Source organism: Miscanthus floridulus, chromosome 10 (genome assembly GCF_019320115.1).
Source record: "Miscanthus floridulus cultivar M001 chromosome 10, ASM1932011v1, whole genome shotgun sequence".
Classification (NCBI taxonomy): Eukaryota; Viridiplantae; Streptophyta; class Magnoliopsida; order Poales; family Poaceae; genus Miscanthus; species Miscanthus floridulus.
Genome location: NC_089589.1, coordinates 112,520,340 through 112,547,308, shown reverse-complemented (window position 1 = coordinate 112,547,308; position 26,969 = coordinate 112,520,340). Strand labels below are relative to the sequence as shown.

Genomic DNA, 26,969 nt, shown 5'->3' with positions numbered 1-26,969 from the left:
AGGTGTCTTGCCAAGAAACTTTTGAAGGAATAGATGGTTTGATGCATAGCATGTGGTGTTGATAGCTTCCGCCCATAGAGCTTCAGGGGTGTTGTACTCATCAAGCATTGTTCTTGCAAGAGTGATCAATGTTCAGTTCTTCCTCTCAACTATACCATTTTGTTGAGGAGTATATGTTGCGGATACCTCATGCTTGATCCCAACTTGATCACAATAGGCTTCTATATTTGTGTTGTCAAATTCCTTTCCATTGTCACTTCTTATCTTCTTACGCTTCACTTCAAATTCATTTTGTGCTCTCTTGAAAAACTTCTTGAAACAAGATGCAACTTCGGATTTGTCATGAAGGAAGAATACCCATGTATACCTTGAATAGTCATCATCAATCACAAGACAATAAAGATTTCCTTCCAAACTCTTGTATGTTGTTGGTCCAAATAAATCCATATGAAGGAGTTCTAACACTCTTGCGGTTGACATAAAAGCTTTTGTTGGATGGGTATTTGCGACTTGCTTGCCGGCTTGATATGCACTACAAAGCTTGTCCTTCTCAAACTTCACATCCTTCAACCCTCTCACCAAATCATTCTTCATTAGCTTCTTGAGTGAGCTCATCCCAACATGAGCAAGTCTTCTATGCTATAGCCACCCAAGTGTTGTTTTGGTGAATAGTCATGTCTTTAAGTTTGCATCTTCAGAGGTGAAGTCCACTAGATATAGGTTGTTGTATCTAAATCCTTTGAATATCATATGATCATCATCCTTCTTGGATACAACAACCTCCTTCTCGGTAAACAAGCATTGGAAGCCAAGATCACACAATTGTCCAACAGATAGCAAGTTAAAACTCAATGAAGCAACATATAGCACATTGGAGATGGAATGATCATTTGATATAGCCACTTTGCCTAATCCTTTGACCTTGCCCTTTGAGTTATCTCCAAATGTGATTCTTTCTTGTCCATCTACCTCTTCATCTAGTGAGGTGAACATATGAGGATCACCGGTCATATGTTGTGTGTAACCACTATCAATAACCCAATAACTTCCACCGGTATTGTAGTTCACCTACACACAAGAGATCAAGCTTTAGGAACCCAAACTTGTTGAGGGCCCTTCACCTTCTCAACAAGTGACTTTGCAACCCAAATTTTCTTAGGCCTATTTTTGTTGAGAGGTCCTAAGAACATCACTTTCATCTTTCCACTAGAATCCTTTCTAAGCATGTAGTGAGCATTGAAGGCAAAATGTCTAGCATGCTTCGGCAAGGGTTGTGGTGGTGGAGTTTGACACTCATGAGCAAAGTGGCCTTCTTGTCCACACTCAAAACATCTCTTTGGCTTTGGCTTGGACTTATGTTGTTGTTGAGCTTGAGTCTTCTTTTTTTGGTTTGCCAAGTACCCAATGCCACTTCTATCCATCTTCATGATGGTGTTCATTAGTAGCTCATTTTGAAGATGCTTGCCTCTAGTGAACTTGCTCAATCCAATCTTAAGATGCTCTTTCTCCAACTTGAGCTTCTTGTTTTCTTCCTTGAGAGCATCATTGTTTTTCTCTTCCTTGAGCTTCTTGTTCTCTTCTTTGAGCTTCTCATTCTTAAGGATCAAACCATCATCATGAACAATAGTTTCTAGCACAATAGACTTGGTGGTTTTAAGTTCTTCAAGATCTTTGTTGAGCTTTTCATTGTAATTCTTGAGCTTGGCAAACTCATCATAATCATCGGCTTCAACCACTTGCTTGCCCTTGCTACTAGAACTTTGCTCAATGCTCTCAATAATCAAGTCATCACATGATGTAGCTATATCAATCTTAACAACATCGTTAGTAGCATCATGTGGCTCATTGGATAAGAATTCTTGAGCAATAACAAGATTATCATGATTAACCTTAAGAGTAGTATATTCTTCTCTTAGCTTGTTGTGGCTAGTGATGAGCTCATTATGTGTCCTCTCAAGTTTATCATGTTTTTCTTTAAGCTCTTTCTTAGAAGATTTGAGCTCCTTGAATTTGGATGATATAGTATCATTTGCTTCTTTAAGCTCAACACTAGCCTTTTCCGCTATATCACATTTGGCTAAAAGAGAATCATTTTTAGCTTCTAGCTTTTCATTTTTAGCTCTAGTTTTTATAATGATCTTAGTGTATTGTTTTAGCAATCTAGCAAGATCATCATAAGAAGGTGATTGATATTCATCATCATCACTATCGCTATCATCATCACTAGCATGCTTATCATCACTACTATCATCATTATTAGATACCTTGCGGTCACCCTTGGCCATAAGGCATAGGTGTGTAGAGGATGATGACGGTGGTGGCGGTGAAGATGATGAATAGTCGATAACAATTGTGGCCACCTTCTCGTTGTCACTATCATCACCGGATGAGGCACTAGATGAATCAATGTCCATGAGCCAATCACCGACAATGTATGCCTTTCCACTCTTCTTCTTCTTCTTCTTGTGGAAGTCCTTCTTCTCGCCATCTCTCTTCTTGTATGGCTTGTTCTTCTTCTTCTCTTCTTCTTCATTATTTGAGTCATCTTTCTTGCTACTCTTGATCTCACTAATGAGGGCTCTCTTTGGGATTCTCAAATCTCAATCATCTCACTAGGACCTTGCTCTTTTTGGCACTCTCAAACATCTTTCTCAGCTGTTGGAATGAGCAAAAGTACCCCCCACACGAATGGAGGTGGTATTTATAACATGGGCTAAAAAACGAACCGTTATGTGCCTCTACAGGGTGACTGGAAGCTCCGGTCATGTTGATCGGACGCGCCGGTCAGTTTACCCTGAACTCCAGTGATTACAGTGTGACCGGATGCGTCCGGTCGCAATTTTCCCTCACTGGAACCTTACTGATGTTGACCGGATGCTGGCCCTCAGTGTCCGGTCACTTCACTTCTCAGTGTCCGGTCACTTCCAGATGACTTCACCTTGATCAAATGAACTGACCAGACTCTGAGTCAGCGTCCGGTCACACTGAAGCCAGTGTCCGGTCAGTATTTGACCCTCCATTCACTTCCAACTCTCGATCATATGTGAATAAAGATTGCTCCATTGGATCTAAGGACTATTTTGGAGCTACCTAGCGCTAGTTTTAGCAAGTGTGCACCACACCTAACCCACTAGACTCACCTAGGTCAAGCTACCCATCCGTACCCTCCTTAATAGTACGGTCAAAGGAAAAACAAAGTGCTAAACTACTCTAAGTGTCACTCCAACTCCAATTGACACTTAGAACTAGTCCATCCTTAACCTTGCCGTCCATCCTTTGAAAACCGAAACGATTTTCATCATAGGGGCATGACCATCATGATAGCCCAATCGATCTCCATTACCGTGACCTAACATAATTGCCTCTGTAAAACACACGTTAGTCATAGTAATCACGTATTGTCATTAATCATCGAAATCTAACTAGGGGCCAAGATGCTTTCATGATGTAACACCTCGGTGTTAAGCGTGCATTACCATTTCATCCCATGAGCATAATCGTCAGCACCTCATGCATAAGCATCATTCATGCATTTCATTTCGAAGGAAATGAAGTATCATTTCATGTGATGCTTAAGTGATTGAAATTCATTTATGGTTCAAACAATGTGAAATGCCATGCTCATGCTTGGATGCCATGATTCTTGTTTTAATCACTAAGATAGCTTAAAAATATTTAGGATACAATTTGGAGCAAAGTTCATATTTAAATTTTTACCAAATTTTGCCTTTAAAAATAATTCTCCAAAATTAGGGTTTTGAGTTAATATTGATTTTTATTTTGTAATTCAAAATCTATTTGGAATTGGACTTTGGTCATAAAAGCAAAGTTGTAGATCTTGAAAAATGGAACAACTTTCATTTTTACACCAACTTTTGAAACTGCTTTGAAATTGCTCAAAATTTGCATTGAAGGAAATAGGAATAGAAAATAAATTAAAAAAAATCACATTTCACCTTGAATGGGCCGCAGCCTCGCCTTCGGCCCAGCTCGCAAAACCGGCCCAGCTCGCTCGCCCGGCCTGCTCCCGCGCGCCGCGCCCATTCCCGCGCGCCGCGCCTGGCCGACGTAGAGCGCACACGCCGCGTGGCCGCCATGCGCCGGCGACGCACGCCGCGCGGCAGCCCTGGCCTGCCCTGCGCCCCTCCTGTCGCGCCTTCACCTGCCCGACCGCGCTGCGCTCCTCCTCACTCCTCCATTTCGCTCTCTCGCTCGCTCAGCAGCAGCAACAGCAGCAGCGCACGCTCGCCTTCGACACCGCGTGCCGCGCCTCGCCGAAAGTAGCTCGCCCGGCCGTCCTAGCTCGCCGTCGACCCCTCCATCTCGCCCGCAGCTCCGCCTCCTCCTCGTGCACCTCGTGCTTGCCTCGGTAAGCCATGAGAAGCTCCCTTTCCCCAGGAATCTCTCGTCGGAGTCGTGGCTGAGCTCACTGGAGCGCTCTGCTCCATGGACCTCGCCCCTCCATCCTCCTTCTCGCTCTCCCTTCACGTGCACGAGCACCGCACGAGCTCGGTGAAGCTCCCACGCCACATCTCACGCCCCTTCTCGGCCGGAGATGGCCGGCCGTCGGTGAGCCGCGCCACCGCTCTGCCATGCGCGCCGCCGAGCTTCATTCCGAGCTCCTCCCATGCCTTCTCTTGGTGCACCGCGTCCGCCTCATCGCGGGTGAGCTGCTGGTGGTGACCGCGCCGCCGGCTAGCTCACCGTCGGCGAATGCCGGCCGGTCAGCGGCGGCCCTGCTCGGCTCTGGCTGACGCGTGGGCCCGGTTTGACCAAGGGTCCCGCCTAGTAGCCCCTCTGGGTGCACTGCACCAGGTGCACCTAGCGGTTTTGGGTCGGTGGAATTTCAGTGTTAAAGAAAATGATTTCAGAAATTGATTTAAAAAGCTTGTAAAATGTATATCTCCAGTTATATTGCTCCAAAAATGGTGAAACAAAGTTTGTTGTGTTTCTTGTCACCAGATCTACATGATAAAAATATTGCATGTCATTTTTGAGATACTTTTCTGTGGAGTTTTATTTAATCATTGAAATTGCTGTTTTCTTGAGAAAGGCATAATAAATCATAGAAAGATCAGAAAAATATGATTCCAAGTTTGTTACTCTTCTTGTGTAATGTACTTTCTGTGAAAAATATATGCCATGCATGTCCTGTAGAAAAATTATGAGGTGTAGTTCAAGTGCCTTTAATGGCTGATTTTTGTTATTTTTGCTAGAGAGAAAAATTTGTATAAAACATGCATATGATAATTTTTGTGCAGTGATTATTTACTGTGTAGAACATAGGAAAAATATTACATCTGTTGTTTGACACTTTTCACAGTACAAAGTATTTTCATGATCATAATTATGCCATAGCTTGTCATTTTTGTGTAGGCTATTCCACTTATTCAAATGTCATAAAAATTTAATGGTAGACTACTTAGGATAGTACTGTGCTATGGTAATTTTCTAAGATTTTTCTATGCTATAAAAATAGATGTTGCTATTCAAACCTATTATTAATTAGGGTTTAATCAAATGTTGCTTTGTGTATGATTAAGAAATTAGTGAAGCTTTGGTGTATCTTTGAAGCATTTAATGAAATGTGTTGACTTAGCATATTAGTAGTAGAAGAGAATGCAGTAGATGACATGTGCTTGTAGTACATGTTCTTGGATGATGTTGACTACCTTGCATTCAAGCATATTCATTGTGTTCATTTCATCCGATGCACCTTTTGCATAAGCACTTACGCACCTGCATCATACAGGATCGCAAACCGAGAGTCCGGTCGTCATACCCGAGGAGCCCGAGGAGCAACTCGAGGTGCAGCCGCAGGAAGTGACCGAAGCAGACGAGGAGGACGTTGAGGAACTTCTGGAGTGCCCCGATCATCGCCCGAGCTCCTTCGAGAGAGGCAAGCCCCGGAGCATTTTTCTCCCCGGTTTGCAATTATTAATTAAATGCTTTACTTTAATTGATGCATTACGTTCAGGAGTTGTTTGCAACCGTTGCTGCATTATACCTTGTCTACCTTTGTTCTACTACATCCTTGTTACCCTGTTATCTACAGTTGAGTCAATACTTAGCTAGCTTAGACCGGTAGAAGTCGGGTGATTTCCTGTCACCTGCGAGCTATAGGTGGTTACCTGGATCTGCTTGGATAACTATGTAGTCATGGTATAACTAAGTGTTAATTGAAGTTGAGACCGGATGGAGACTTACAGAGTTTTGGACTGTAGTGCTTTTCGTCTGTGTCGATTAAGGACCGACCGTTGTTGGGCCTCGAGTCATGTTGAACGCATGCCTTACATTTAGCTGGCCGAATAAAGTACCTTTCGACCGCGAAGCTGGGAGATTATTCGGGCCGAGTAGATTGCCCACAGCGCACTATACCGGAGCAGGTGTGGTAGGACACGGGGGCACGATGATAAGACCAAAAGGCAGTCAGTCGGCCCCCGGGTACATGTGGTTCCTGGCAAACTCGAGATTTTCCTAGATAGTTGACTCGATGACCGATACCTCACTTTAGCGGGTGAGTGAGGTTTGTGTAAGGAATGAATCACCAGCTGGTTAGGAATCGATTCGAATCGCCATCGCTCCTGGATAGTGAGCACTTGACTTGAGTGACTTCATCATAGTAATGTTGATGGAACACTTGGACAGCTATAATGAATATGACATTATGGAAGTCGTTAATGATCATTGGTTATCATTATTTGCTTAATCACATGCTTGCTCTAGTATAGGTTTAAATGTAGTCGACAGGTTAATAATAATTAACTTGACAATAATGCTTTTGGAAAGGTTCTTGAAATACTAAAACTGCCTCTTTTTGTAAATGAGTCAGCTACCCTACTATAAAGCCCTTCATAATCCTTGGTGTCACTTTATTTTTGGTTATGTTGGATAAGTCTAGCTGAGTACCTTCTCGTACTCAGGGTTTTATTCCCACTTGTTGCAGATGGGCAGATGTATTATGGCTACTGTATCAATTGCCTTTATCCTGCGATGGGTGATGCTTAGGACCATGGGCATGGTCATTCCTTACGTCTCACCTAATGCTTTTGTTGGAGATGATCATTAGCTGGCACTGTATTTGAACTCCGTGTGAGTGTGTGGTTTTGAACAAATGGCTTCCGCTACTTTTATTCGAACTCGTTTTGTAATAACTATGTTTAAACTCTGATGTACCGGTGATGCAAACTTTTATGTAATATGTGATGGTGACCGCTAAACTTATTACGATCTTGGCTGGTATGTGAGTTGGTTTGAAATCCTTCGTGATTTCACGGACTACCGGGTTATACGGGCTTAAGTTTGCTAAATCGTCTGCTCTGGCGGATGATTTTCTTACTTAATTTCGTATAATTGGTCGGTTCTGTTACACATGAGTCCAGTCAGTTCATTCGATGAACTGCAGTCCTATGGTACTAAACGGACGCTGAGTGGAGGAGCACCGGACACTGGAGTGCCAGCGTCTGGTCAACTCCAGAGAGGTTTTAGAGTCTTTTTCTTGATCGGACATGTCCGGTTGGTGCTGATCGGACGCTGGGGTGCCTACGTCCGATCGACTCCACTAAGGTTCCAGAATGATTTTTTCTTGACTGGACGCGTCCGGTTGGTGCTGACCGGATGCTGGTCAGAGTCCGGTCATAACTTAACGGCTCTCTCTGACACAGTGACGGGTATAACTGACCAGAGCGTCCGGTCAACCCGTAGAATGCTGATTCAGCCTCCAAACGTTATGTTTTGAATGAGGGGGTATAAATACTTACTCCACTCGTACATAGGACATCTCTTGCCCATTTGTTCAGCTGAGAAACACCTTTGGAGTGCAAGGGAGAGCAAAAGCCTAGTGAGGTGATTAAAATTTGAGAATCCAAGATTAAGGACCTCATTAGTAAATAGAGAGTAGCAAGTGTGCATCCACCTTTCTCATTAGACTTGTCTTGGTCAAGTGAGAGTTTCTGCTTGTTATTCTTGGTGATTGCCATCACCTAGACAGCTTGGTGGTGATTGAGAGCTTGGTGATCATCCGACGGAGCTTGTGGATGACCAAGTCATGTTGTGAGCGGTTGTGGGCGATTCACCGTGACGGAGTGTCAAAGAATCAGCCCATAGAGAGCACTTGATTCTTGCGCGGATCAAGGGGGGGCTACACCCTTGCGCGGGTGCTCCAACAAGGACTAGTGAGGAGTGGGGACTCTCCGATACCTCGGAAAAACATCGTTGTGTTCCTTTTCCTCTCTTTACTTTGAGCATTTACATTTGAGCAATTCATTTCATGTCTTTACATTCCTAGAATTGTCATGCTAGAGTATGATTGGAACTTAGGGTGCAAAACTTTTATGTGGTAAAACAATAGAAACACATTCTAGACACAGGGAGTAAAGTGGGTTAAGTGTAGGACTTAATTATTACATAAAATTTAGAATTAATCTAATTCAGCCACCGTTTTGGCATCTTGATCTTTTAACTGTGCTTCCTAGGTCCTGGTCCGACGAAGGGGAAACAACAGGGGAGCAGTTGCTGCGCTGCGTTTCGATGGAGCGACAGTGGCCCATGCGGAGGCCAGGAGCCAGCCACGGGTAGCGATGGTGGCGGTGAATGGGAGCGGGATGCCGCTTAATGGTCGCGGTGCGTGAGCGGCGCGCCCTCCTCCCCCGCTCGAACAGGGAGGAGGAGAGGAGGTCGAGCGTGAATCACATGAGGGGGCGGCGCTGTGAATGCGGCCGAGGAGCGTGAATCACATGAGGGGGCTTCATCAGATTTGTGTATGTGCCTATCGGTTTTAGGCTATTTTCTCCTTGCATTTAATGGATTTGTGGTCTCCTCAGTTCTCATTCCTTTGGACTACTCTTATCTCTTTTGTTGACTGCAGATGGCGGCTGTTTCTATTTCTTTCTTCCTCCATTCGGCATATTTCTCCTTCCCTACACTTACAGCATAATCTCGCTCTACTCAATATCGGATCAAAGATTTCAGGTGTGGGGTTCTGTGCATAGCAGCGAAGTAGATAGGCGCTGACCACAGTATCTGATTAGCCAGAAGCATGGATGAAGCTGGGAAACAGAAAAGGAAGAAGGTGGGCAACGGAGTAGATGAACGCTGCTACTTGCATAGCAGAGATGAAGCATGGTATTTTGGTTTCCCTTCTTTTCTTTTATCCCTTTGCTTGATTATTTCGATATCTGTTTTGATCCATTTTTATTTGCTTTGGGCAGATTTACTGGTTCATGTTCATATCTCGATTTGACTTATACTCTACCATACCATATGTGTTTGTTGCCTAGACAAAGGTTAGAAAGCTCCCAATTGACATTAGCATCTCATATTTTCAATTTCCCTGTTGCAAATTGTTACCATCTTGCTTTGCCCCATAAGGGGAAAAAGGTCATTTTTTATTTAGGCAAATATTTCACGATTTATGGAGTTATAGAACTTGCTATTTTATTGGAGTTGTCTTGATACAAAATACTATATCCTATACCACATAAAATTAATTGGACACAGGGAGGCCAGAAGGTAGCACATGGTGCCTATGAGTTGTTTAGATTTAGACCCTTTAATAGTTTAGTGTTATCATACCAAAGCCTAATGACTTCTCCATCTATGTGTGTGCAGATCTCCTCTGGTTGACAACAATCTGAGCTACCGAGGAAAGTGACCTTGTTCTATACTTCAGATGACTGCCTATGATACATGTGTGTGATTCTGTGCATAGCTACCGAGGAAAGCGATTTATACTTGAAATGAAATATAAATCTACAAGCAAATATATGTCTTAATCTTGGTTTATTTATGCCATAGCCCATTTTAGTAATATTTCCATGACTGGGTTCCATCCCCTCTACATAGATAGGGTCAATGTGTTAGAGTGTAGTAAAAAAGATCTCTGCATTTTAGCCACCTACCTCTTCTTAGTTGTTTTCTACTTAGGCTACCAGCTTGCATTACTGGATTGCAACTTGATTTTTGTTGCTCACTCCTCAGGAATTGCCTTGCTGGATTGCCAATTTATATAGTTCCTTGTTAGCATTTCCAAATAATATATAAAGCATAAGTGGATCACGCAATGAAGCAATACAAAAAAAAGGCGATGAAACTTGCAACTAGCTTGATTGGTCTTTGGAATCTTGGTGAACATATCTGAGTTCTTGGTCTTTGCCTTTTGCCTTTTGCCTTTTGTGTGTTTCTCGCATTTTTTCTTCCATTGTTCCTGATGCTTCTTTTATGTGTGCTTTATGCTGCAGGGTGGCCAACGAAAGGGAGTTGTTGTTTTCAAGAAATTGAAAATTAGCTAGATTCGGTGAGTTTCTTTCCCTCAACTGCTTTGTTTTCTTTCCTGGGTTTTTAGGCCTGCAGTGTGGTGTGGTGTGTCTGATTTCATCGAGTTGCTTATGTTTTTTTTCTTATAGCAGCTGCACATGGAGTGTGATTTCGTTGTTCTTTACCCTATATGTCTTTGGTTTGTGAAATTCCTGAGGATGTGTCTGTCATGTGCAGGGTGGAGTTGAGTTGCCGCTGCCAGGTGTCATTCAGGGGAATCAGAGCATTTTCATTTGGTTTCCTATGCAGTCAGATCATGCCCGTGCATATGGGCTGGCTACCCTACAGGCAGTATCATACTACCTAGGAGTACAAAATGTCTATGGGTAGCTCAGGGATTGAAAGGTAGCTCGTGCGTCTGTTTCTTCGCCAACCAGAGCTACCGAAGTGGCAAATGTTGGTGCTGCTATTAACTAGTGTGATTCAGAGAGGTGTGAAGATATAGCAAGCCAATGTCATTGCTTTCTTTTTTTTAGAGCACGCCAAAGCGTGTATTTCATTAAGCAAAACATAAGTTTTTAGAACAAACAACAAGCATGGTAACACTCTGGTTACCAAAAACACACACCCCACACCACACCAGAGCACACGGGGGATTACACCAAGTTACATGTTGCGACTAGCGCGGGCAGCAGGCTGGATCAAGCCCCCAAAACGGACAGCAGCAGCCGCAAATGTGTGAAGCCCGCCTGGCACCACGACGAAGCCTCATCCTGAATAAGCGCAGCCAATTCCGCCGCCGGGCGCCCCACACCGTTGAAAGTTCTGGCGTTCCTCTCCTTGCCTCGCCTATCAAGCCTGTCATTATTCTTATCACTAGCACGATAAATCATATCTCCGGTGATCATCCAGGGCCAAGCACATTGCTCCCTGAAGTGCAATAGTTCTTGGAGGAACTCCACCTTATCACCATCTTCCTGAGGTCCATAGACCACGGTTAACCACCATGATCGGGTCACAGGGCCTCCTTCCTCGAGCTTGGCAGAGATGGAGAAACGCCCCTTAGAGATACTAGACACAGTCCAACGATCCCTCCTCCAAGCCAACAGAATGCCCCCGCCACCCCAACAGAAGGGACAAAATCATAGTCAAAAGCCGATCCTAAAAGTTCATTAGACACCGAATTACAGAAACTGGAGAGTTTGGTCTCCTGGATACAGACAATGGATGGCTTCTCCATCCCAATGAACTCCCTGACTATATTACAACGCGCACGATCGTTGAGGCCACGCACGTTCCAACTGAAACAAGAAAAGTTCGTCGACATTAAGAAACCAAGGTGCAACACAGCAGCAGACAACACCAAGTCCTCAGTTGAGGGCCTCGTCCACCCCAGCCACGTCCAGGCCCATGGCCACCAGGTCCACCTTCCCCTCCAGGAAAGTTTGGAGAGCGACCCTCTTGCGCGCCGTGATGTCGCCGCGGAACGCCACCTTGACCAACCCCTCCAGCTCGGCCTTAGGGCCATCATCCCTCACCGGCACCCCAACTTCTTCAGCAACACGCACTGCGCCTGAGCCGTGGCATTTGCCGCGTGCGGACGGGCAGCAAGACGCCCGCTTCTCCTGACGGTCCGCCCCGAGACCGGAGTCCGAGCACGCCGCAGTCTTGGCCTCTCCTTGATAATCGGTGAACGGAAAGGAAGACACACCTCTTCCTCCAGCAGATCCTGGATGGACCGTGGCGCCCCCCGCTGGTAATCAGCCACTGCACCAGCAGAAACACCCTCCTCCTGCAACTCCAGCACATGATCAGGAAGTTCCGATCCTGCTAGACTCAACACAGGTGCAGCGAGAGAGGCATCATGGCTTCGTACATTGTTGTCCTGTTCCGCCCATTCCATCTCAACCATGTCCGACCACCAGTCAACAGAGTTCAGGCCAGGTTGCATCACGGCCCTCTCCTTCCCCGCCTCAAATTCAGAGGCCACATGTTTGGCCCACCAATCATCCTGGATCACCGGGGGCGGAGTCCACATGCTTTGCCCATCCTGCAACAAATGTGGAGCATGGCGCAAGAAGCAGCCCACCACGCCCGTAGCAGGTGACAAGCCACGCCGCGGCAGAAGAGAGGGGGGCCGCAAAGTCCTCCGGATCAACGTCGAACAGGAGGAAGAGTGGATCTTCAGTGCGCTTCCAGGGGTCCGAGGAGCGGACAGCATCTCCCAACGTTCCAGCGACCCCTGAACAACAGCAGGGGATGAAGGCACCACGGAGAACGCGTCATCCCCACTAGCAAGCACTTCCGGACTGAGAGGGCAGCAGAAACTCCCCACCTGGATGGTTGTAGACTCAAGCCCGGCCTTGCAATAAACTTGACCTGGGTGATAATGATTATAGTTGCTATCCCCAGAGTCATCTAAATCACTGTCCCTCCTCGGAGTTGGGTCATAATCAGGGTATGAACTCCCAGAGTGAACATCACCAACGGCTCCAGCTTCATCGTTGCCATTGATCCCATCATTGTCATCTCCCCCTTCGTCGTCATGACCACCATTGTCACCCCTACCCGGCGATTGGGGTGGTGTACTGTAGTCTTGGTGAGCAACAAGTCGTATACGGATCAAATAACGTAGACCCGGAGCCGATTCCTGGACCTCCAGCGCAACCCCTGGCACTCTTGGTTCACGAATATAAATAATCTGTTCATCGAGGATGAACTGCGGATGCCAACACCAAGCTGTAACAAAAAACTCTCGATCATCGTCCACCGGTTCTTAAAGAGGTTCCGCTGCTTAGACTGTTTAGGTTCTTTTGCGGCTGAGCTATGGACAAATTGTTGATCTGTACTTTTGATGGTGAACAAGGAAATAGATGCAGCGTATATTTGGGAATGTGTTTGTTTGTTGTTTTGCTCGATTCAGGCCTACCTATTCCCATCTCTTCTTAAGAACTCCCTACACAGGAAACACTCCGCGATGGAGGAAGAGGATCACCTTCCCAAGATATTCGATCATCTGTCTTTAAGCCGCAGCATCACCCCTTCTCCATGAAACATGCCTCCTCGAGTGAAACAAGAACACACTTTCAGCATCGATGATGATACAGCATATGTCACAGAGATAGAAATTAAGAATATCCAAACCTAGAACTGTCTCATGTAAGATATATATGTACTATTTCGACACCTCGCATCCCAGTTTAGAAATTCAGCTTTGTGTTTCATGTAATATACATGTAGTATTTGAACAACTTGCATCCAGTTTAGAAATCCGGTTTTCTGTTCGGCGCGCATGGGCGCACGCAAATCACTAGTAAGATTTAACACACTGTTACTATCTCAATTCTCCTAACTAACAAGGATCAATGAAAGCAAGCGTGGGCATGGCACCAATCATGAGGCCGTGAAAAACAGGAGGCAACACAGATGATGGGAGCAGTAATTTGTGTAATGCTCTTGTTAAGATGATACCAAAGTGGCAGACATGAATGCATCACTGGTGTCTGAACCTGAAGTCAACCTGCCAATATTTATCACCATTTTTAACACGACATACTAGCATACTAGACTTGAACTGTACTAAAAAATATATATACAGCATAGTGGAACTACATTCCAACTTCCAAGGAAACTCCAGAGATACCAAAACTTGAGCTAGCGTACACAGCGTGAAATGAACAAAGCCGCCACCTGAATGACGGCCTGCTAAAACTCTGAAACCAAACACAGGCTGTAGATCTGGGCTGGGCTACACCTGCCATTGAACTCTTTAACATCTGAAGACGAGTCGACGGCTATACATTGTTAAACAGAAGTCGCACTTTTTATCTTCTCATTAGTCATTCCTTTCTTCCTCACCACCAGCACAGCCACCGCCCAACTTGCCGATTCTGGTTCTTTCACCCTAACAAGGGGACCGCCACTGAATGTGCTTGCCAATGACAGGTCCATGTGCATCTCAGACTCAGGCCTCACCAAAAGCAAGAGGATGTTGATACTTTTGCCTGCCAATCCAGCACAGTGATCCAAAAGCTACTATTGATGTTCAGAAAAGATACTGACTTGACAATGTAAATGATTAAAGGGCCACCAAGAGTAACATCATTTATGCATTATGGTATCGGTGGGTAAATCTTCCAAACACACATTATTGGAGCTTAGCATCACAAAACAATGTTGCATCAATAAGCTTTCAGGAGACCATCATGAGACATAGTAGGTGTCTTCATCATCTGCCCACTTGACTGCTCCAGTCCAACCTAACAAAATACTAGAATTTATAATCAGCCAGTACAGAGTGTACATACCAGTATATTTAAATAAGGTGATCCTATACCCCTAAACCCTAAACCAAAGAAACTTGCATACATGACATATGACGAGGCTAGAAAGGAAAAGGTCCAAGGAAGAGGCATGTGATGATGCTTGTAGCATAGTTGTCTATGATGTAGACTGATAGATTCACAGTTCAACACTCATCAAATGGAGACAATATATGAACTAGAATGGATACCAAGTATAAGAAAATGGCTGACTGAAAAGCATATGCACACATATACAATGGCCAGCCTAGAAGGGTCAATATGCAGTGCCAAAGTAACCAATATTGTGCAGCTACTACAAAAACAAATCAGAAATGAACAGTTGATTACGATGCTACTGATCAAGATACGGAGCAACATTGCAAAGAATCAAGAGAGAACATGAAGTCTCTGTACAAGAAAAACACCAAGAGAAACACAAATGTGGCTAAGGTGTCGATCATAACAAAAACTTCAGAGTATGATGGATAGAGTTTGGCATACCTGCCTTGAATACAAGAGTCTGAAGATACCTTGACAGGTAGTTCTCTGGAGTAAGAGCAATGGTCACGTCCAGCTTGCTCTGCTCCTCAGCAAGGAGCCCATAGTAGCTCATGCAGCAAAGCAGCACTTCATACTTAATGTGGCAAGGGTTCCTCTCATCAAGAGTAAAGTCAGGTCACTTGCTTTGTACTAAAACCCATAACAGCTCCCTCTTGCACCTCAGTCCATAATGAATTACTCACCATTAGCTTCAGCTCTACATCCAACGCTCCTTGTGACTTTATGCTCCTACTATGGCTTGGAAGCAAGATGCCAATTCCTCATCCTTAACTTGCATGAAAACCTCCCTCTCAATGAATGGAACCAGGCAATCATTCAATAATTGGTCCCCCACTTTATTTGTTAGCTTATTATTAACAAGATCCATTGCAAAAAATACCCTTCCAACGCTAGCAGTTGCTATAGGAAGAACCAGCACCAATTTAAGAAGCTTGTAAACAATAGGATGTTTGAGGCTCTTCTTGGTTTTAACAAGCATAACAGAAAGCTCAACAAAACTTTCCACTTTTCTAAACCTTTCATCCTCACGCATATCAGCAATAAACCGTGTAAGCTGGCTTGGAAGATGCAACAAATCTGTGCTTGAGAAGTCCTCTGGATAAGAGCTAGCAAGTTCAAGTAACCTGTCTTTGTTATATGGGTAAAATGAACAAGCTGGATCAAGTGATGCCACGCCAAGAAGAAAATCTATTTTCATCTCATCAAACCTGTTATTCAACTCTTGAAGTGCTCTATCAACGATGCTTGTGAAAATTTCAACATGGTAATGTTGGAGATTCTTGACTTTTCTCAAGAACCCCTTTGGTTTTAAAACTGGCTCATAAATATCATCCATGCTTGGGACTTTGATGTCATGCTTCGCACAAAAAGTAGTGACATCTTTAAGAAATTTTTCCCATTTATCATCCCCCAGCATTTTTTCTAACTGATGCTTTGTAATATCAATGAGCTTAATGCCATTGATCATAAATCTGTCTCTCATTTGCAAAGATCTATTTAAGGTATATGTGTATCCCAATACATCCATCAACATGTGTGTCATGAAAACAAACTCAAATGACTCAAAATATATCAGTATTTTTCGAGAATTGACAGCCTCTGCACCGTGAGTATGGTCTCCTCCAATCATGATGAGAACACTTCGGATGGTGTGATACAGTATGGAAATTTGTACGCACGTTTTATAATGAAATCCAAGGCCGGGATCATCCCTTTTACTAGAGAACTTCGCTTGATTCAAACCTTCTAGAACCTGTTGAGCTTCAGGTACTTGAAGCATTTGAGCTTTTCTGCAGGATATTTCAAGAAAGCTCACCAAAAAACAAAGTTGCTGAAAGAAATCAGCACAAGCACCATTCTCCTTAAGAGCAGGAACAAGTGCCAAGTGCAGTTCCTGCGCAAAGCAATGGACATAGTGAGCGGAAGGAGATTTATCCATGATTATTTTCTTTAAACCCTTCACGTGAGCCCTCATGTTGCCTGCTCCATCATACCCCTGTCCTCAGACCCTAGACCAACTCAAAGAGTGTTCCCTGAGCAAGGATTCAATTGCAGACTTAATTGTTGCGGCCTTCGGGTTCTCAACATGCACAACCCCAAGGAACCTCTCAACTACCCTCCCTCCCTTGTCAACATACCGCAAGCAAACAACCAGCTGTTCATTATGGCAAGCATCGGTAAATAGACAGGCAAGTATTGCAAAATTTTCCTCCCCAAGGTCTTGCTTGATAAGCCTAGTAGTTTCTCTGGCACAAGCGTTAACCAGAGCTTCGATCATTTTCGGACTGGTCATCTCAGGATCGTTCAGAACATTCTGCAGAACCGCCTTGTTCGCTCCATCCAAATTATCTGCCAGCCATTTCAAGAGCTCAAGAAAATTCCCTTGGTTCAGCGAGTCTTTGATTTCGTCATGCCCCCGAAAAGCCAACCCTTGGAGCAAAATAAACCTCAAGCTCCGAAGCAAAATCGGCGGAGGTTTCGGCACCGAGGTGGAAGCGGTCTTCTGCGCCTTTCCAGACCTTTCCCACAAAGACTTCAAATCCATTGTCTTCTGTTTCTTCGTCATGTCCTAAGTCTTCAACTAATTTCTGCATTTCAACAACCAAAGAAAAAGATGCGTCACTGGTTCCATTCACTGTGGGATCGGTTCCTTGAGCTGAATCAAACGCGCATTTTCTAAGCCTAGTGAGGAATGATTCGGGTACTGACCCTGCTCGGTGTGCTCACCGCCGTCGCCTCGGCCGTATGCCAGCTGCGGAGGGTCGCCACTCCACCGCGTCCCGTCGAGACCGCGGGAGGCGGATGAGTTGGGGGAGGGGAGTGTGAGGTTAGGGTTCCCAGCCTCACAGGCGAGGTGGCCTCACTCCTGCGGCTCGACGACGACGAGGCCGCCGCCCTGGGAGCTCGAGAGCCACCCACGCGGAGATGCCGTTCTGGGCCGGAGATAAGAGGCTTCGGCCCATCACAATATACGGCCCAGTACTCTTGTGCCTAAAAGAAACTATTACACGATTTACCTCTCTCAATTAGAAAATCAGATGTTTCTCAAAAAAAAAAAAAATCAGATTCCCCTAAAAAATAGATAATCGGATTTAGACTCCTCCCGGCTTAATTTGGAAACTCCAATTCCTCCGGCATCCCGGACTTTTCCCTGGGTGGGTAATCCATGGGGATATCATTTTAATTATCATTCTAGTTCTCAGTGGGGGGTTTCCATCCCTGGGTTTTGCTCCCCTTTGCTTCCAAAGGAGCCCTCAATGAAACCATCCGGTTTACCTTCATAAGCGATTTTAAGAGTGGTTTTGGCTGGCGTGGCGTGACATCAGCCGTCCTATGTGACACCAAATCAGCCACGAGGGAGCTATAATTCAGGGTGGCCAATTATACTTTATAAAAAGTTTGTAGAAATATTTTTTCAAGAAAAATATCCAAATATTTGTGCAAATAAGTTTTCAAAAAAATATGAAACATGATTCATATTTTTCCTAAAATCATGCTCCTAAAAATTTGTATAAACAAGTTTTCAAAAAAATATCCAAAATGCCGCTTTGCTAAATCATGCGCTATCCGTGAATGTCCAAACCTACAACGGCGACAACAGAAAAAAAAGGAAGTGGTCATGTCCATTCAGATGTTATCGGCCAAGTCACAGAAGTTGGTTTGGGAGACTAAGAAGTCGCATGTCAACTGCTGCTAATGGTCCAATGAGCCTATACAAGGCATTGTCGTGTGTCCCTTGAAGAAGACAACGTTGCTACAAAGTTAAACCACATGATACATGTTGCTAATATGCAATCAGAGTTTGAATTATATGTTTTGTTTGGATTTCTTGTACATGTGACATTTTGCCGCCAAGAAACTTTTAGTAGTTTACGTGGTGGGTTGCACGGCGCTCCACACTATTTATTTTGGTTTGTATCCTCTGTTTCGTGTTTAGCCTATTCAAATTTTAGGAGACCGTATAAGATTCAAATGATTTTAAGAAAGGAACGAAAAGATATAGCATGATTTTAGAAAGCAACTTCCTGAGTTAAATAAATTTTATAGTATTAAATCAGATTTTAGTATTTGTAAATGTATATTTATTATAGAAAAATATTCAGATAATTTTAAAAAAAATATTTGTATAACTTCTTTTACAAAGTCTAATTGATTTCTAAACTATCATGAAACTCTGATTTATCTCCATCGTGGCTGACTTTGCGCCATATAAGATGGCTGACGCAACGCCACGACAGCTAAAACCACTCTCAAAACAGCTCCGAAAGGTAAACCGGACAATTTTAATAGTTGGATGGGTAAAAAAAAATGATTTTCTAACTAACGGTGGTAAATTGAACTTATACAATAGTTGAGGGAGGCCAAATAACCTTTTTCCTACTCTTGTCTTTTCTTTCTAAAAAAAAAAGTTGGCCTTCCGCGCGTTGCATACGCACTTTGGTTTGGAGGATTTCATTTCCTATAGATTTGGTTGAGAGTGCATATCGTTTTCCTAGAATCTTACAAGAACTATGTCTCATAAATTCGTTAAAACTATTTTCAACAAGATTTCAGGTTCAGATATGGCATTGGTAACGGCAAGTTCGCACGATTTTACGCATCTTTTCAGCACTGTCAGACTTTTATGGCACATTGTAGATACTGGAAAATGCAGCAAGGAGCAGCAAGCAACACATCCAGACACCAAGATTTAACACAATGCTACTATCTCAATTCTCCTAACTAACAAGATAAAATTTAACACAATGCCTATCTCAATTCTCCTAATTAACAAGGATGAATGAAGCTAAGCGTGGGCATGGTACCAATCATGAGGCCGTGAAAAACAGCAGGCAACCAGATGATGGGAACAATAATTTGTGTAATGCTTTTGTTAAGATGATATCAAAGTGGCAGCATGGATGCATCACTGGTGTGTGAACCTCAAGTCAACCTGCCAATATTTATCACCACTTTTAACACGATATAGCATACTAGACTAGAGCTGTACCCCAAAAAAAAATTATACAGCATAGTGCAACTACATTCCAACTTCCAAAGAACAGCTCCAGAGATACCAAAACTTGAGCTAGCGTCGTAGCCTACACAGCGTGAAACAAACAAAGCATCCATCTGAATGAGGGCCTGCTGACACTTCCCAACACACAGGCTGCAGATCTTGGGCTAGGCTACACCTGCCACTCAAATCTTTAACATCTGAAGACGAGTAGACGGCTACACACAGCGTTAAACATCTAGTAGTCACGCTCTTTATCTTATCATTAGTCCTTCCTCATCTTCTTCCTCACCACCGGCACAGCTACCGCCCAATTTGCCCACTTCGGCTTGTTTCACCCTAACAGGGGGACCGCCACTGAATGGGCTGGCCAATGACAGGTCAATGTGCTTCTCAGATGTGACCATCACCATAAACAAGAGGATGTCGACAATTTTAGCCTGCCAAATCAGCACCATGATCCAAAAGCTACTATCAACGTTCAGAAAAGATAGTGACTTGACAATGCGAATGATTAAAGAACCACCAAGAGTAGCATCATTTCTGCATTATGGTATCAGTGGGTAAATCTTCCAAACAGGAATTATTGGAGCTTAGCATCAGAAAACAATTTTGCATCAATAAGCTTTCAGGAGACCATCATGAGACATCATAGATGTTTTCATCATCTGCCCACTTGACTACTCCAGTCCAACCTAATAAAATACTATAATTTATAATCAGACAGCACGGAGTGTACAGACCAGTATGTGTTAAAGTTTAAATACGGTGATCCTATAGCCCTAAACGAAAGAAACTTGCATACATGGCAAGGCTAGAAAGGAAACACTGTTCAACACTCATCAAATGGAGATAATATAAACTAGAATTGATACCAAGTATAACAAAATGGCTGACTGAGAAGCATATGCACATATATACAACGGCCAGCCTAGAAGGGCCAATATGCACTGCCAAACTAACCAACAACTGCTAGAGATCATTTATTGTGCAGCTACTACAATAATAGATCAGAAATAAGCAGTTGACTACGATTCTACTGATCAAGACACGGAGCAACATTGCAAAGAATTAAGAGAGAAATGTGCAGTCTCTGTACCAGAAAAACACCAAGATTATACACAAATGTGACTAAGGTGTCGATCATAACAAAAACTTCAGAGTATGGTGGATAGAGTTTGGCATACCTGCTTTCGATACAAGAGTCTGAAGATACCTTGACAGGTAGTTCTCTGGAGTAAGAGCAATGGGCACATCCAGCTTGCTCTGATCCTCGGCAAGGAGCCCATAGTAATTCATGCAGCAAAACAGCATGTCATGCATAATGCGGCAAGGGTTCCTCTCATCAAGAGTAGGCAGAGTCAGGTCACATGTTTTGTTACGGACTTGGCTTCAAGCATACTAAAACCCATAACAGCTCCCTCTTGCACCTCAGTCCATAATGAATTACTCACCATTAGCTTCAGCTCTACAGCCAGCGCTCCTTGTGGCTTTATGCTCCTACTATGGTTTGGAAGCAAGATGCCAAGGCCTCATCCTTAACTTGCATGAAAACCTCCCTCTCAATGAATGTAACCAGGCAATCATTCAATAATTGTTCCCCCACTCTATTTGTCAGCTTATTCTTAACAAGATCCATTGCAGAAAATACCCTTTCAACGCTAGCAGTTGCTATGGGAAGAGGCAGCACCAATTTAAGAAGCTTGTAAACAAGAGGATGTTTGAGGCTCTTCTTGGTTTTGACAAGCATAACAGAAAGCTCAACAAAACTTTTCACTTTTCTAAACCTTTCATCCTCACGCATATCAGCAATAAACCGTGTAAGATGGCTTGGAAGATGCAACAAATCTGTGCTTGAGAAGGCCTCTGGATAAGACCTAGCAAGTTTAAGTAACTTGTCCTTGTTATACGGGTAAAATGATTTTGCTGGATCTAGTGATGCCACACTAAGAAGAAAATCTGTGTTCATCTCATCAAACCTGTCATTTAACTCTTGGAGTGCTCTATCAAGGATGCTTGTCAAAATTTCGACAACGTAATGTTGGAGATTCTTGACTTTTCTCAAGAACCCCTTTGGTTTTAAAACTGGCTCATAAATATCATCCATGCTAGGGACTTTGATGTCATGCTTCGCACAAAAAGTAGTGTTAAGAAATTTTACCCATTCATCATCCCCTCACATTACTTCTAACTGATGCATTGTATTATCAATGAGTCTAATGCCATTGACCATGAAACTGCCTCTCATTTGCAAACTTCTATTTAAGGTATATGTGCAGCCAATACATTCATCAACATGTGTCATGAAAACAAACTCAAATGACTCAAAATATATCAACATTTTTCAAGCATTGACAGCCTCTGCACCGTGAGTATGGTCTCCTCCAATCATGATGAGAACACTTCGAATGATGGGATACAGTATGTAAATTTGTAAGCAAGTTTTATAATGAAATCCCCAACCAGGATCATACCATTTACTAAAGCACTTCTCATGATTCAAACCTTCAAGAACCTGTTGAGCTTCAGGTACTTGAAGCATTTGAGCTTTTCTGCAGGATATTTCAAGCAAGCTCACCAAAAATCCAAGTTGCTCAATGAAATCAGCACAAGCACCATTCTCCTTAAGAGCAGGAACAAATGCCAAGTGCAGTTCCTGCGCAAAGCAATGGACATAGTGAGCGGAAGGAAACTCATCCATGATTATTTTCTTTAGACCCTTCACGGGAGCCCTAATGTTGCCTGCTCCATCATACCCCTGTCCTCAGACCCTAGACCAGCTCAAAGAGTGATCCCTGAGCAAGGATTCAATTGCAGCTTTAATTGTTGCGGCCTCCGGGTTCTCAACATGCACAACCCCAAGAAACCTCTCAACTACCCTCCCTTTCTTGTCAGACATACCGCAAGCAAACAACCAGCTGTTCATTATGGCAAGCATCGGTAAATAGACAAGCAAGTACTGCAAATTTTTCCTCCCCAAGGTCTTGCCTGATAAGCCTAGTAGTTTCTCTGGCACAAGCGTTAACGAGACCTTCCATCATTTTCAGACCGGTCATCTCCGGATCGTTCAGAGCATTCAGCAGAACCGCCTTGTTCGCTCCATCCAAAAATTGTCTGCCAGCCATTTCAAGAGCTCATGAAAATTCCCTTGGTTCAGCGAGTCTTTGATTTCGTCATGCCCACGAAAAGCCAAACCTTGGCGCAAAATAAACCTCAAGCTCTGAATCAAAATCAACGGAGGTTTCGGCACCGATGTGGAAGCGGTCTTATGCGCCTTCCCAGACCTTTCCCACAAAGACTTCAAATCCATTGTCTTCTGTTTCTTCGTCATGTCCTAAGTCTTCAACTAATTGCTGCATTTCAACAACCAAAAAAAAAAAAAAAAAGATGCGTCACTGGTTCCATTCACTGTCGGATCGGACATCAACATTTTGGACCCTTGAGTTGAATGAAACGCGCTTTTTCCAAGCATAATGAGGAAAGATTCAGGGGCTGAGTACTGACCTGCTGCCCAGCTCGGTGCTTGCTCTGCTCGCCGCTGCCGCCGCTCTGACTCCTTGCCTCCGCCGTATGCCGGCTGCGGCGGGTCGCCACTCCACCGCGTCCCGTCGAGACCGCGGGAAACGGATGAGATGGGGAGGGGAGTGGATTGGGGAATGGGAGGTTAGGGTTCCCAGGCGAGGTGGCCTCACTCCGCACTGCTGCTCGACGACGACGAGGCCGCCGCCCTGGGACTGGGAGCTCGAGAGCCACCCGCGCGGAGATGCCGTTCTGGACCGGAGAAAAGAGCCTTCGGCCCATCATCCTATATGGCCTGCAATGCCCCGTCTCGGTTTATAGCCCAATACGCACTTCGGTCATCATATCTTTTTTTTTCTTCCTCTCCTTTTTTTTTCGAATTGGTCAACATATCCTTTTGATTGCAGGATTTTTTAACTTGTGTTTTTTTTCTGTAAAATTAATCTGATTCATGTGAATTTCTATAGGAATCCTATTGTCACACCCGATTTTAAGGATAAAATGAGATGCATAATATTATGTGTATCCAGAGATCAGTCACACACATAAGCCAATAAATTATAGATAATATCATCACAAATGTTTATTACATCACGTATAATAAGGCAGAGTCTTCATATAAATATAGCGGAAGTATAAAGAAAAATCTCTCGCGGAAGCTCCATATCACAGGGATATCAACTGGTTGACCACAAGTCTAGTAATCCTCAGGAAAGCCGTCATTACCATAGACATCTGTTACCCATCCGGGATTTTTATCCAAATAACGAAAAATAAACAAGCGTAAGTACGTGTCGTACTCAACAAGGGTAACATGGAGTTCATGGGGTTCAAAAGGCTTGACACAGGTTTAACAACATTCACCTTTTAATTATCACAATTTTGGCATAAGAGTAGCAACAAGTTGTTTTAATCCCATAGTAAACACATGATTAATGTAACATGAATAATGAATAGCATAAACGAATAATTAATAGTGATCATCTATTCCATAAGGGTTTTAAGGCCACTCGTGACCGTGAGCATGGCTGATATACCAATTTTACACTCTGCAGATGTTGTACACTTTCACTGTGAGTCGTGATACCCATATGTCCGGGTTAATTACTCCCAAAACACTTCTAAGGTGAGCAGGCAGGGTTCACTATGAAGCCTTTCAAAGGTTCGTCTAACAAGTTAGGGCCATTAGATCCACTCGGCAAACAGATATAGGAATCCCCTGTCGAATGGCACAATTCCATCATGGCTATACACATAAGAGTAGAGGTTGTCATATACCCGATTCGGCAAGCTATTCTTACGCCATAAATGTAACCTCTAACAAGCTAGAAAATGTTCACATACTGAGCTAAAGCTAGAGCCATATGGCCCTCACAGCTGTACTGTAAGTCCCTGATGATCACTTACAGATAAATCCTTAGGGAGATGAATCTGAAGCATTTAGAAAGTAGCTAAACACTCCAGCCCCCTGTTTTCAAGTTGCTAAAAAGTCATGTTTTAATGTTTATTGCATATACCATTAGTCAAGTTACAAGATCATGGTTTAATTGAGCACTAGCAAAGCTACCCAATGCATATCCTATAGGAGACAAGGTATAAGTTCAATTTTAGGGAATCCCTATCAAGGTGACACATGTAATATGAATTAAATGTATTAAAATTGATAGGAAACAAGAATGATCCCATCCTATACTTGCCTTGAACAAAGTGTTCCTACTGATCCTACTCGTCAAAGTAGTACTCTTGATCACCCATGAATTGCTCACCGTCTATACTCGATAATCACAATATACAAGCATCTAGAAGCAAACATGCATAACAAACAATGACTATAGATTAGAACAGTACACCAACAGCATAAAATCAAGATAAAAAGTTTGTAAAATGAATCTACGTCTCGCTATGAACAAACAGACGCGAAGATCACAAAAATCGTAGCTAAAACGAAAAAGTTATGAATTAAATAAGATTTTCTTTATTAAAATAATAGATTAAATCTAACCTCAAATTTTAAAAGTTGAAAACATGTCTAACAGTAGGATGAACATGTAGATTACTCAATTATAAATCTAATGCAACTTGAACGGATCAAATCAGAGTTAAAACGAAGATTTTATGGCTAAAACAAGATTAGTGACAAAGCTGTAAATAGATAAAAATGAATTTTACATCTAACTGACAAAACTACGTTATCAAATGAAGAAAACGTATTTTAGGAATACGCTTTGGACCATGGGTTAACACATAGAAAACTTTATGTGTTCTTTTGCAAATAGGTCGGGCGAATCGGTATGGCGAGATAACGGTCGCCGGATCAAGATCGGACAGCCCAAAATAGATCGGGAGGGGATGACCGCCGGCGGCGAGCAAAGCAGTGGCGACGCCATGACCGATCATGAAAAACTCAGCGACGATCTTGAAGAAGGGCCCACGGGCCACAAAATAGCAAACCAAGGGCACTGGGAGATAGAGGAAGAAACGGCGAGCCCGATGAGGTAGCTTACCGAGGCACAGACCGACGGAGGGCGGTGCACGGCGCGGCGGTGAATCGGGCGGTGATGGCGGCTAGAGTTTGGCGGATGTGGCGACTCGACGAAGACAGCTGCGACTCTGAAGATTGGGATAGGGCGGCATGAGCGTAGGCAGCTGGTATTTAAGGCCTAGGGAGCCTTAGCCTACACGGCAAGGATCAAGGCATAGGCGGAGCGGACTCTAGGACGGCGGCGGTCATGTCCGAGGCAGAGACACGTAGGGAAGAAGAATAGTGTTGCTGATGCATGGGGCCGGCTGGCATCGGCGCAAGGCGCGGGAGAGGGGAACGGCGCGGGCGTGACTATGCTAGGCCACTATGGACTGCTGGACCGCTGCGGAGACAAGGGCCGAAGCGGCCTACGACGTGGAAAAAACTAGGCCAGCGGGGAAAACGGCCATGCAGGAAGCCAAGCTGAGCTAGGTTGCTGAAAGCTCTAGTTTGGTTTTGGTGAATTGATGAAACTCTAAGTGCTAACCTAGTTTATCAAGTGATCATGACATAGGTAGCACACTCCAAGTGGCGAAGCAAATGAAGATCATGACATGATGATGGCGATGCCATGGTGATGATCAAGCGCTTGGACTTGAAAAGAAGAAAGAGAAAAACAAAAGGCTCAAGGCAAAGGTATAAATGGTAGGAGCCATTTTATTTTGGTAATCGAGACACTTAGTGAGTGTGATCACATTTAGGATCGATAGCCGTACTATTAAGAGGGGTGAAACTCGTATCGAAATACGGTTATCAAAGTGCCACTAGATGCTCTAACTCATTGCATATGCATTTAGGATCTAGTGGAGTGCTAACACCCTTGAAAATATTTGTGAAAATATGCTAACACATGTGCACAAGGTGATACACTTGGTGGTTGGCACATTTGAGCAAGGGTTAGGAACTTCACCAGCGGAATGTCCGACGGTGCCACCGATGCCCTATATAGAAAATACGGAGGTCACTGGAAGTGACCGGACATTGGCCTCGGTTGGACCGGCGCATCCGATCAGTGGAAGCCACGAAGATGCTAGCGTCGGTCTCTGATCAGACGCTAGGTCACTTAGTGATCAGACGCTAGAAGGTTGTGTTCGGTCCTACTGATGTGGCAGCGCACTGGGGAGTCGTCGTGTGACCGGACGTTGGGTGTGTCCGGTCGTGAAAAGTCATCTCTGGATGCTTACTAGAAACGATCGGATGCTGGGGTTCAGCGTCCGATCACTTTGAGCTGCTGTGTTCGGTCATCACTTGACCATTGAGATCGAGCGATCAACATTTGAAGAGAGGGGACACATGGCACGCATCGCGTGATTGA

The 26,969-nt window shown here is 43.9% G+C and overlaps 3 long non-coding RNA genes across 4 annotated transcripts; 1 reads left to right on the top strand and 2 right to left on the bottom strand.

Moving 5' to 3' along the window:
- Window positions 1-8,497: 8,497 nt before the first annotated feature.
- On the top strand, window positions 8,498-10,215 carry LOC136485351 (uncharacterized). 2 transcript variants are annotated; one of them, XR_010766426.1, is made up of 4 exons: window positions 8,498-8,757; window positions 8,964-9,123; window positions 9,210-9,284; window positions 9,610-10,215. It is a non-coding gene; the product is annotated as an uncharacterized lncRNA (long non-coding RNA). The 2 variants fall into 2 exon arrangements; XR_010766427.1 differs by lacking the exon at window positions 9,210-9,284.
- Window positions 10,216-13,731: 3,516 nt separating this feature from the next.
- On the bottom strand, window positions 13,732-17,561 carry LOC136485350 (uncharacterized). The gene is made up of 3 exons (XR_010766425.1): window positions 17,328-17,561; window positions 15,060-17,206; window positions 13,732-14,513 (listed from the first exon to the last, which is right to left on the bottom strand). It is a non-coding gene; the product is annotated as an uncharacterized lncRNA (long non-coding RNA).
- Window positions 17,562-19,496: 1,935 nt separating this feature from the next.
- Window positions 19,497-23,397, bottom strand: LOC136485349 (uncharacterized). Its single transcript, XR_010766424.1, has 3 exons — window positions 23,119-23,397; window positions 20,802-22,967; window positions 19,497-20,054 (listed from the first exon to the last, which is right to left on the bottom strand). It is a non-coding gene; the product is annotated as an uncharacterized lncRNA (long non-coding RNA).
- Between the last annotated feature and the right edge of the window lie 3,572 nt (window positions 23,398-26,969).